The sequence below is a fragment of the Limulus polyphemus genome, unplaced genomic scaffold, assembly GCF_000517525.1.
Source record: "Limulus polyphemus unplaced genomic scaffold, Limulus_polyphemus-2.1.2 Scaffold1035, whole genome shotgun sequence".
Classification (NCBI taxonomy): Eukaryota; Metazoa; Arthropoda; class Merostomata; order Xiphosura; family Limulidae; genus Limulus; species Limulus polyphemus.
In genome coordinates, this window is record NW_013666645.1 from 207,688 (window position 1) to 219,386 (window position 11,699).

General features: G+C 29.3%; 1 protein-coding gene across 2 annotated transcripts in view; it reads right to left on the bottom strand.

The window, feature by feature from the left end:
* Nucleotides 1-5,280: 5,280 nt before the first annotated feature.
* Nucleotides 5,281-11,699, bottom strand: part of LOC106461805 (secretory carrier-associated membrane protein 1-like) — a 39,458-nt gene continuing 33,039 nt past the window's right edge. For both annotated transcript variants that reach the window (XM_022388884.1, XM_013921659.2), the window contains one exon: nucleotides 5,281-9,541. The gene's annotated coding sequence lies outside the window, so the exon portion shown is untranslated. The remainder of the gene's footprint in view (nucleotides 9,542-11,699) is intronic.

An 11,699-nucleotide genomic window follows, 5' to 3' on the forward strand; every position in this document is an offset into this window, starting at 1 on the left:
AATCTGTTTTGAATGTTACTTATGTATTGACTCCTTTTCTTTGACTCTCATGACTTATTTGATTAACAAAATCTGTTTTTCAGGGATTTCTATTGACTCCGTTGACTTAGTTAAGGAACGAAATCTGTTTTGAATGTTACTTATGTATTGACTCCTTTTCTTTGACTCTCATGATTTATTTGATTAACAAAATCTGTTTTTCAGGGATTTCTATTGACTCAATTGATTTAGTTAAGGAACGAAATCTGTTTTGAATGTTACTTATGTATTGACTCCTTTTCTTTATTTGATGAATGAAATATGTTTTCAGTAATTGCTACTTAAAAAAAAAAGTGTGACAAGAAGACATTTATTAAGATTAGCTTAAACCTAATTAAGTTGAATTATTTTTAGTTTATTTTGGGTATTAGAAACACCACAATGCTAAATGTTTTACTCCCTTTAAAACAACTTTCCTTCGGCGAAACTAAAATTAGCTTTATTTAGCTTGTGAAACAGGCGACGCCATTCTTAATTATAACAAATACAGATTGTTTGAAAAAAATAAGTCATATCTTTGGTTGCAAAGATCACGTTATCCTTAACATAAAAGGGTACATGAAGTTAAATACTACTTCCCGTTGTCAACAGGAAACGTTGCTAACTGACTACATAAGAGGAAAAGGAAACAAAATCAAATGACGTTAGATATGTTTTCTAATTTATAGCCTGTAAAATCCACATAACATTTGACATAAAAGATTGTTGTCGTTGGAATTTTTATCGCAAAAATGCACAATAGACTATATGTTCTCTGTCCAATGAAACCATGGATGTTTGCATTGTAAATCTGGAAAGCTACCGCTTATCCACCGAGGGACTCGACATAAAACAATCGGATTGCATCAAATTTCAATGTCTTCGAACCAGATTGAAGTTTGCCTTCTCGTATGAATAAGTCTCAATTACAAAATTCTTAGATTCCAAAGATTTATTGACACACGACATTAATTATAATAATGTTGTTTTTTTTGTTTTTGCAAATCACCCAATATTTTCAGTTTGTGATACTTTAACATAATTTACTGCTTGAACATATTAAATATATACTATACACAAAACGTTTGTTATGAGAAAAAACATTTTGTCACTTTTTCAACACGTTTCTGTACGAATCAGCATATTTCACTCCCCGTTTTACTTCAAAGTGTCATAACGTGTTCTATCACGTAACTATAAGGAATTATTTCTTCAATAACGTTTGCTACAGTACAGGCTATACTCACTTGTAGGCCTGACTTTACAAACAACTTTCATCAGAAATTCTGAGAGTAATGGTACGCAAGTCTAACTTACTTGTGGAATTTCCTCACTTAATGATCGACTAGTTGATTGATTATCTTACTGAAGAACAGATGCACTAACTCTCATTGTCTAATTGACATTGAACTGAATATCTCATTCAATGAATACTCCACCCAATAACTATTTGGCATTTATATTATTACTCGTTTTCTACATAGTATTGGAAGCTTCCAGATCATGACGTAATGACTAGCTTCTTCCAGCAAACAAACATGACAAAACAGTTAAATTGAAGCCTTGAAAATATAGCTTACAACAACTGTATGGTAAAAATATTGTAAATTATACTAACAAATATTATAGCCTTTAGAGATACTAACGTTTATAATCTAGATGTTTAATTGTGTTTGTATAATATCACCCTTTATAATGTTTGTAATTTATTATTTTAAAATATAATTATCATCGACTTATATTAAATAAGTTGAAACACACCTGTTATACATCAATACTCAATGTTTTGTCTCATATAAGATATTTAGCACATCGTTCGTACATTTTGTAAGTTCTGACTGGTGGGTTTTTTTTCATAGAAATGTTTGGTTCACAAAATTATAAACTTTAGAATCATACTAACCAAAATGACGCAGAAAATGTCTAACCATCATCGCATCTTCAGCCATACTGCTTACTACCAAAATTCATAACATAATTGAAAGGTACGTCTTCACATCAAAGGTTGGTCTGATCATGTGCTACTCAAACTGCTTGTTTCATTCAAGTTTAAATGATCTAAATGTAAATACACGTATTAAACCTTGTAGCAATAAACTGGTACCAGAGTTTCAAGTAACTTTACCATTTTGATTTGTATGAAAATAAGGATTGTATTCAAAATAAACAAGTTTGAGATATTGCAATACATACAAATAAACGTTATCGTACACGAGCCGCACAATCGTATATTACAAAACGTGAAAACATAATTTTTCAATTTTTGTTTCAGTTTGCCGAAAATCAGCATTAGAACTATGCACAACTATCAATCATCTGAGCTAAGTCTATACTAATGATAATTCTTTTGGCTTAAAAGTTAATCTAACTTGAACGTATGCTACGTCATAGCTAGAATAATATTTCAAGTTTGTTGCACTCGATTTACGCATGTGTACAATACAAAAAGGTAAGAAAGCTGCTACTGCTTATATATATATTTATAGCTTCAGCTGTACATAAAATATATATTACATTGTGCTTAGCCATTCGTAAGCACATTATTTAAAAACCTTTATCAAGGATTCCATTCTGTTATATTCATAGTTATGAATTAACATTAGAAGTTGTTTAATGCGTTTATATGTATATTACAATATATATTTTTTTATACTTAATCTCTACTTTGATAAAGTATAAAACACAACCATTTACTTTTCATTGTTCATTTTATTCGCAGTGTACCGACACTACGTGCCTCCCAGTGGTTCAGAAGTAAGTTTACAACGTTAAAATTCGGCGTTCGATTCCCCGTGGTGAACAAATGGCAGATAGCATATTGTGCGGCTTTGCGATAAAACTAACAAAACCAAAAGTTTGATTGTTTATTTTTTATACATCATTTTATATTTCACCAAAATGTGTCAAAATAGTTTTTTAGCTTTAGAAAAACAGTGTCAGTAATTGAATTGTGATGAAGAGCTTAGAAAGGGGACCGGGCACGGTGTCCTCTTCAAAAGATAGTGTTTTTATGTGCTTTTGCGCAACTGTCAAATCAGTCACCAGAATAAAGTAGCAACCATCTAAACGTTTCAAAATTAGCTAATATAAAAATCATGAAACATTCCACAATTTTTATAAAAAAAATTTCCATTTCAAACGAAATATTTAGAATATGAAATGTTATTAATACAATTACTTGAAAATTTTGAAGTATTAACAATTTTGGTTAAGATACATAAAGTTTTAGAAATTTACAAGTAAGTTGTTAGGGATGCTATATTATATAGCAGAAAAGTTAGTGAATTGATAAATTTCACGTGACAGTGTCAATATTTGTTTGTCATTAAATTTGTATTTGAATACAAACTTATGTTACAAGCCTCATATGATATCAGTTACTATTTGATTTGATTTTTAGCCGCGGCATATCGGCTCATAGAATGGCTCCGAGCTTATTTTCAAGTATAAACGTTTAGCTCATAGCTCCATCTCTTGACTGATTTGAGATCTAATTACAGCCGCGGCTATTAAGTATTCCCTCTTCTTTACAATTCAAACCAGACTATATCCATACGTTATTGAAAAGAAAATTAAAATACCTAATTCATCTTAGACCAAATATTTCTGCTTTACGCTGTAATTGAAGTCTAGGCTACCAGTAAATATCAAACAATTGCAAAACTACTACTTTTAATTTAATAACACATTTTACTTAGGTTGCTTTGTTACTGATATATGTTTATTACATAACTTTGTGCAGTTGTAATATCAGTCAACATAGCAATCCTCTAAATATTTCCAAGCTAATTAAAATCCTTATAATTATTATATTTGTGAAAATCTCCTAAAATTAATAAACATATACTTTAATGACGAATAAACCATTTTATTTATTTGTAAAACATTACATGTGTATCTGGCATACGACAATAAACGCGTAAACAATCGAATTAATACTATGATTGTATAATAACGTTAGTGTCGCTCACTAAATGTTTGTTTGTTGAATTTCGCGCAAAGCTACACGAGGGCTATCTGCGCTAGCCGTCACTAATTTAGCAGCGTAAGACTAGAGGGAAGGCAGCTAGTCATCACCACCCACCGCCAACTCTTTTACCAACGAATAGTGGGATTGACTGTACCATTATAACGCACCCACGGCTGAAAGGGCGAGCATGTCTGATTTATAATTATGCATAAATATTGATTCTTTTGTGTTATTTTGGTGAATACTGTGCAAAGCTACTCGGGAGATATCTGCGCTAGCTGTCCTTAAACTCCAAGTGCTTGACTACAGAGAAGTCAGTTTGTTAACACTACCCACCACCTTAAAATGAAGAGTGCGATTTCTGTTTTGGCGGTAACAAAAGGCGCTAGTATTTATAAGTGTTTAATTTGGTTATTGGAATTAATAAAATAACATCATTTGTCTTCTATAAAAAAAAAAGGGCAATAAATTAAAAATAGAAACAAACACAGACTTATTACCATAAGAAATTAACTAGTTTGATGTATACTTTCTTTAGCTCTTAATTATTTATTCGTCTTATGTTTGAATCACACTAGATTTAACTACTACATTTTTCGTGTATTACATTTATTACTATAACTTTAAAATAGCCCTTTAATATTTAAACATTTCTCTGTTCAAGTCAGAAAGTTGATTCTTTAAATATATATATATATATTGCTTTTCTGGAAAATCGCATGTTACACGTTCTTGGAAAATAAAATTTAAACTAATGGTTTTTAAAGCATACTCTATTATTTTTTTATTGTTACTTTCATTAACAGTATTGGTTAGAATATTTAATAAATATAATTTTATTATTTCTTAATAATACTATTACTTTCATCATAGAGATGGTTTTATGTTGTTAGCTAGATATAACTTAAGTCTAGCATAATTTATATCCTAAACTGTCCGAATCTTGTTAGATATTATTATATTTATGACTGGAATTATCTTTACCAGGAATGGTACCTAAGTGATGAAACAAAGCATTCTAATCTTTATAAGTAGACACGTAAAACAAATGTATTATCTGCATTCATTACCAGGTTGATCTTTAGTTTTGCTTCAAGTAAGTAGCTTGCACATATCGTAAGTTAATATTTATAAGTAACAGAAACACAGGTATTTTTGGCAACAAGTTTTATAATGTTTATTACAACACCAGTTTGTTATTCACGTGAGTAACAAAAACTCCTGGAAGCATCAATTCTATTTCTGCAATGCAACTTCTTTCATATGCATATATTCATAATCATTACAAAAAATAATAAACACCTGTCACACATTTATTGGTAACTTCCGTTAACACATCAAATCTATACCTATACACATCTATAGTTATACCTACATATAACTAATAGCTTTTCATTTACGTTGTTAAATGATATTCAAAAAATCCGTTGAAGAGTACAAAAGTGAAAACAATATTCTTTCACTGGTAAGTGTTTTGGATTATTTATTGTTTTAAACAGTTGTCATTATTAGGTATTAAAATAATGTGACATATCTTTTAAAGTACGACATAAACTGGTATGCATTTTGATAACTATAAAACAGTTATTTATAGTGATGAAAATCCAACAGTTGTATTAACTTGAGCAACTGTTAAAAATATATTTCAAACATTTTCTGTATTTATTTTTTTCGATTACAAAATTCCTTTCCAAAAACCATTCTGTCTACTGGTAAAAAAAAACACCTTGTCAAAGCAATAAACACAGAATAGCATCGAAATACAAAAACAGATATTGTCAATCAGCTCTCCAGTATTCTATATTTAGTTATTACTTCATCACCATCTCTAGCAACCCAATATAAACTGATTACAGCATCAAACAGATACCTTTATTGATCAGAGAGAAAAAAAAAGAGAGAGAATTATACATTCATAAATATATTTAACAATTTCCCACCAAAATAAAAAATATTAATTTCCTTTGACAAAAAAAAAAATGTCAGTGGAAAAAAATAATATTTTGCAATATTTTATGATAAGAGAAAAAGTCATAATGAAATAATGTTTTTGGCCAAACAAAACATTAACCCATGAGAGATTCACAATTTACATATAAACATTGGAAGGTACATAATGGACTTTCTGTGCTTTGCCCACTGATACACAAATTTTAATGTTATAAACCCTCAAACACGTTGGTAGGTACCCAATACAGAAAATAAGTGGTAATAAGTTCTAAAGCATATGTTGACATATGGTTTCTAATACAATATACTTGTGTTTATGATGGCACTGTAGATTTTGCTACCATCTCTTAATTTAACCTACTGCTAATAACGTTAGAACACATGAAGATGAAAACAAATATAACTCTACTACAAAATATGCAACATATATTGTTTTCATTTCTATCTTTTAGAAGGGTGAAAATAACTAAATATAAATCATTTCATTTAAAAACAAGCTGAAACACACACAAAAAGGTCATTGAAACAGAAAGCACAAATGTAGCAAAAACTCTTATTTCCCCCTTTAAGTTATGAGTTGGGTAAAACAGCAGTTCAAAAATACCATTAAACATATATAAAACAACAACTGTAGTACATATAAATGTAGCTCATTAAACCAGAAATATGACTAAAAACAACAGAATTTCAATTTGTTGACCAAAAGTTAAGATATGCAAATTAGTAGAGATAGGAATATATTATCAGATCTAATCAAATATTAACTTTGTGATGACTTTGATAATTATATGGCATTTCCATCAACGGATTACCTCACAATATTATGCAGGCAGGATACTACCAGCTTATGTGTCACATATGATAGCTATTGCATAATCTAGCCATTGGGGATTTATATTAGCTTTTAAACATAGTAGTATATTTTCTCTGGTATTAAAGAGTGCAAGTCCTGGTAGTCATTACATAACCTTAAAAACATAATGCCCACTCACTGTGTTGAACTGTATGCCACAAACAGTCATACTAGTGATAATGACAGCAAGCACAATTCAAACAAGTCTCAGTGGGGGATCAGGGGTGTAAAGCAATGGTCACAACTAGTGGTAACAATTGCAAGCACAATCCAAACAAGTCTCAATGGAGAGGATCAGAAGAGTAAAGTAACAGTCACACTTGCAACAGCAACCATAATCTAAACAAGTCTCAATGGAGGGGTCGGGGGTGTAAAGCATTATCTGATGCTTCCACATGATGCATTCCCTTAAAGGGTCAACAATGATCACTCACTCATGTGAAACTGCACAAGATCATTTACATCGTCATCAATTTTTCCAAAACATGATGAAGTAATTAGTTTAATACTATGCTATAATGAAATGGTAGCTTACACTTATGTTGCTTTTCCAGTATGTATGGTCACACATCTACTGTCCAATCAGATATCAGATATTCAAAATCCGTCCCATCCCTACAAATTAATTCACTTTTTGGCTTAGTATTATAGGGAAATTAAAATCTAATAACCTTTCGTTATGTATAAATGGTCAATTGAATATAAAAATATTTATATTTTCCCTTCTAGATTCAGTTATTCTTGCAAAGAAACAAGAGCTGGAATAAAACCTCTGATAAAATTTTTATTCAAGATTGACCATAGAAAACAAGCATGCCAATTTAACCACAGTAATTTGACTTCACTAAATGTATATCAGTATTTCTATTCTTTACTTTTAAACGTGATTATATTAAAAAAAATTCAGGTTATTTAACAAAAAGTACAGCTGTTCCTGGGACCCTGTCTTTGTCCAAACACCCAAAGTGCTATTGATAAACAATACTTTTTTTTTCTAAAACAACTAAATTACTGTTACTGACACTCTCTAAATTCAACTTTGAATATTTAAAATGACTTTCCGTTTGAGTTCTAGCTTATTTGTGTGAAAAACAGTGATACACCTAGTTTAATGTATATTAAAAAACAACTTTATCATCTCAAAAACTACCACTTTAATCACTTGTGAATTACCCAAGAGGCAAATATGCTTCAGTAAGAAAATGAAATATCAAAATCAACCATTTACACAAATGTAACTTTAATATTACTAAAAGTTATTTTCAAAGATGTGAACAAGGAAAATAAGTTTTAAAGTCATAACATACAAAAAAAACTAAGAACTATCCACCTTTAATAACAGAACTTTAATGAGTTTACAGCATTTTGAAGAAAAAAAAAACTTTTTTCCCCCAACACATAAATATTCTCAGCTATTTGTATGCTTAATAAATGGTTTATTAATCATGTTAGCATAATTAAAATATAAAACATTCATTTACAGGTCATGGCAGAGAATCGGAGATTCATATAGGTATTTCTAACAAGGCAACTCAACTTCCCATGAATACATAAGTATTCTAACTAATGTTCTTACTTCTGAACCTTTATTTAACAGGTATTGCATAAAATTAACAAAGTTTTAATAACAAAATTGGTGTTTTATGTTTATTAAGCATTATAGAACATAAACAGGACAAATTTTCAAAGACTACAATGGGTTTAAAGACTGCAGACTGACCCTAGATGAAACTTTGAAAAACCTATATAAATGGAATAATGTTTTTTTTGTTTGTTTTCATACCCAAAACTAAGGTATAAAAATGTTCAAAGCTGTGTAAAGAGGAAAAGTTTGTCATGAATTTCAGCTTTCCACCGACACTCTACAGTCATTACTTTTTGAATAACAAATTCTGAATCATCCTGAGAAAGAAGTTATGAGATGATTTATTTTGGCACTGAAAAATCTACTAGGTACCAAAAACAACAAAAGTAGACTCTTTAATCCAGTTCTTAAATCCTTACATAACATTCAACTAATTAATTTTCAGCTTTGTTTTTATATAAACATTGAAACTGTCTGTTTATAAGTAGTCCCTAAAAGTATTCAGGAACAAATATAATTTTTTATATAAACACTGAAACTGTCTGTTTATAAGTAAGTAGTCCCTAAAAGTATTCAGGAACAAATATAATGTGTTGTTTTTATATAAACATTGAAACTGTCTGTTTATAAGTAAGTAGTCCCTAAATGTATTCAGGAACAAATATAATTTGTATACAAACAATAATGTACATATCACAATTGAACCTTAAACTGATTATTAACTGACTTTAAAAGCTACCGTTAGTAACTTAAGAATATATATATATATATAAATGGCTGACTGTGATATAGGTAAAGAGTTAGTGAGATAATAGTTTCATTAGTCTTAAACTCACTCATTCCAAAACCATCCAATTTAATAACTATTATAATAATTTAGTACACTATTCTAAAAAACTTAGCAATATGTTCCTGAAAAACAAAATGAAATTAAAGTATCAAATATTTTTAGTTTACCTATCTTTTGAAGAGTTTGAAACAAAACATTAATGTCATCTACAGGCACTCGTGTTACATTATTGTAGACCATAGAACATCCTCAACACAGAGAGAATTAACCTTTTAAAAAACCTACAATATTCAAGTAGCTGTAGATAAAGTTTACATGATAGTAATATCTTCCACTTATCTTGAGTTCAAGGTCTTCCACAAGCAACAGATAGGACTATAAAAGAAAAATGTTTTATGAATGCCTGACTAATCTTAAAAAACATAATTTATTAACCCTTAAAATTCGTTTTAAAAAAAACTCAACAATGTTCAAAAAACATACAATTAACATGAAATGGATATTATATTGTATATAAGCATTTGAAAGTCTTACAAGTCTTATAAAAAAAAAAGTGTCTTACTTTGGAAACTGAAAAGTATCCTTGAAGATATGAAACGTGAAACAGGTATTTATACTAATGTGTATGTGTGTGTTCATATTTATCTTAAATTAATAAAAAAACATTTTAAACATTTTTTATCATGTTTCATATTACACACACACATGTATATTTATATATATATATACACACACAGGCATTGTATGTCACACGACATTTCTATGTAAGAAAGTTTGTGAAAATTGTGAGGTTCAGAAGCAGATTCCTAAATGAAAATTTCTCCACAAAGCACTTGTATTTTGTGCATAAAAATAACAGCTTTTAATCCTAATCTTCATAGCAATTATAAGGTAGCCTTGAAGCTGTACTGTATGTTTTTTTATTCTGAATGGTTCTACCCCCTATGTACAGAAATGTACTATGTAAACCCTAACTGACAGAAATGGTACTATATCATCAACAAAAAGAGAAGGGTCTTGATTCAGAACTGGATGACATGACTATTATATTACAAATACATTTTAAGTTTTAGTTTTACGCCAATGCATACTTCTGGTATATGAAATTAGCTATGTCATTAAGAGGCTAATCTTTAGTTCTCATCTAAGTAGTAGATTGATTTGGTAAGTTATTGAAAATGACACAGTAAGTGTCTATATTTATCAGATGGTTCATAGAATACAGACATGTATTACACTATTTCATTTACACTACTTTTCATCTGTATGAGAGATGAATTAAAATATACATTCATAAAGACAATGCTTTACTTGGCTCATTACTCACCAAGCCTTAAGTAGGTAGGTCTAATCCTAATGATATTATGCAGTATTTTTATACCAAGTTAAATTTACAGGAAACCATTACCCAAATTTATGTAATGCTAACCTATACTCACAATTTTACATGCCTCAGTTTTACTTATATTCAAAAATTACAGACAGCAATAGTAAGTTGTGTTATTTTTAATCAAAGTAAGCTGTGTTTAAAGGTAAGACATTAAAATAAATTTACATTTTACTGTTACAGACTAATCTTGTGTTTCAATCGTCTGAATATTCAAACAAAAAATGCTTACTGTTAAAAGAGAAACCTTAATGTGCATGCTTATGGGAAAATCTTGAATCTCATATTACTAATTTTAAAGTTTATAAAACACATTTAGACCTTGTTCCAGTTGAAAATAGGCCAGTCCAGTTAGCACACTGATAAAAATTTTAGTGCTGGTACATTTTAGAAGTAAATCATTTTGTCAAGGTCATTCTATATTTGACTTATCATAATTTTTACCAATATGTTACATTCTTGTAAAGAAATATTACACTTTAGGCTCCAGTCACAATCAGGTGGGACATTCAAGTGATTTAGGTACTATTTTTGATTCCATTCCAACACAAACTTAAATGGATTTTTTTTTATTAAGTTTAGTAACTGTTAGTATTAAGGTGTATTTTCAAATTATTGAAACTTCAGTCTGCATAAATTTAGCAGTATTGATTTGCATAAAATGTGGGGAGGGGGCCAATGCTATCATACCAGTAAGAAATTAAAGTTACTTTTATCACTGCCTTGTTCTAAGATTGTTTTTAGATATTTGGATCAGTCTGCCTGATGACACTGTGAACAGTACTGGTGCTGATTGTTATTTATAGCTTTGGAGCTAGATATTTCATGATTGATATTTGAATTTCCACGAGTAAAATAACTGTTTTATTTAGTATAATTCTTATGTGATATTTCTGAACTTGATGTTTCAGCTGTTGTATTACTGGTATGAACAATATTTTAATAGTGAATTATATGTATAACATGTTATCAACACATACTCATTTTCTACCATTATCTTACATATCAACTCATGACATACCTATTTCTACTGTTTTCACTACCTTACATTTCACCCGTTTCATTATATATATATATATATATATATAAATACAAATATATATATATATAAATACATAAATATAATATAACACACTCACTCAATAC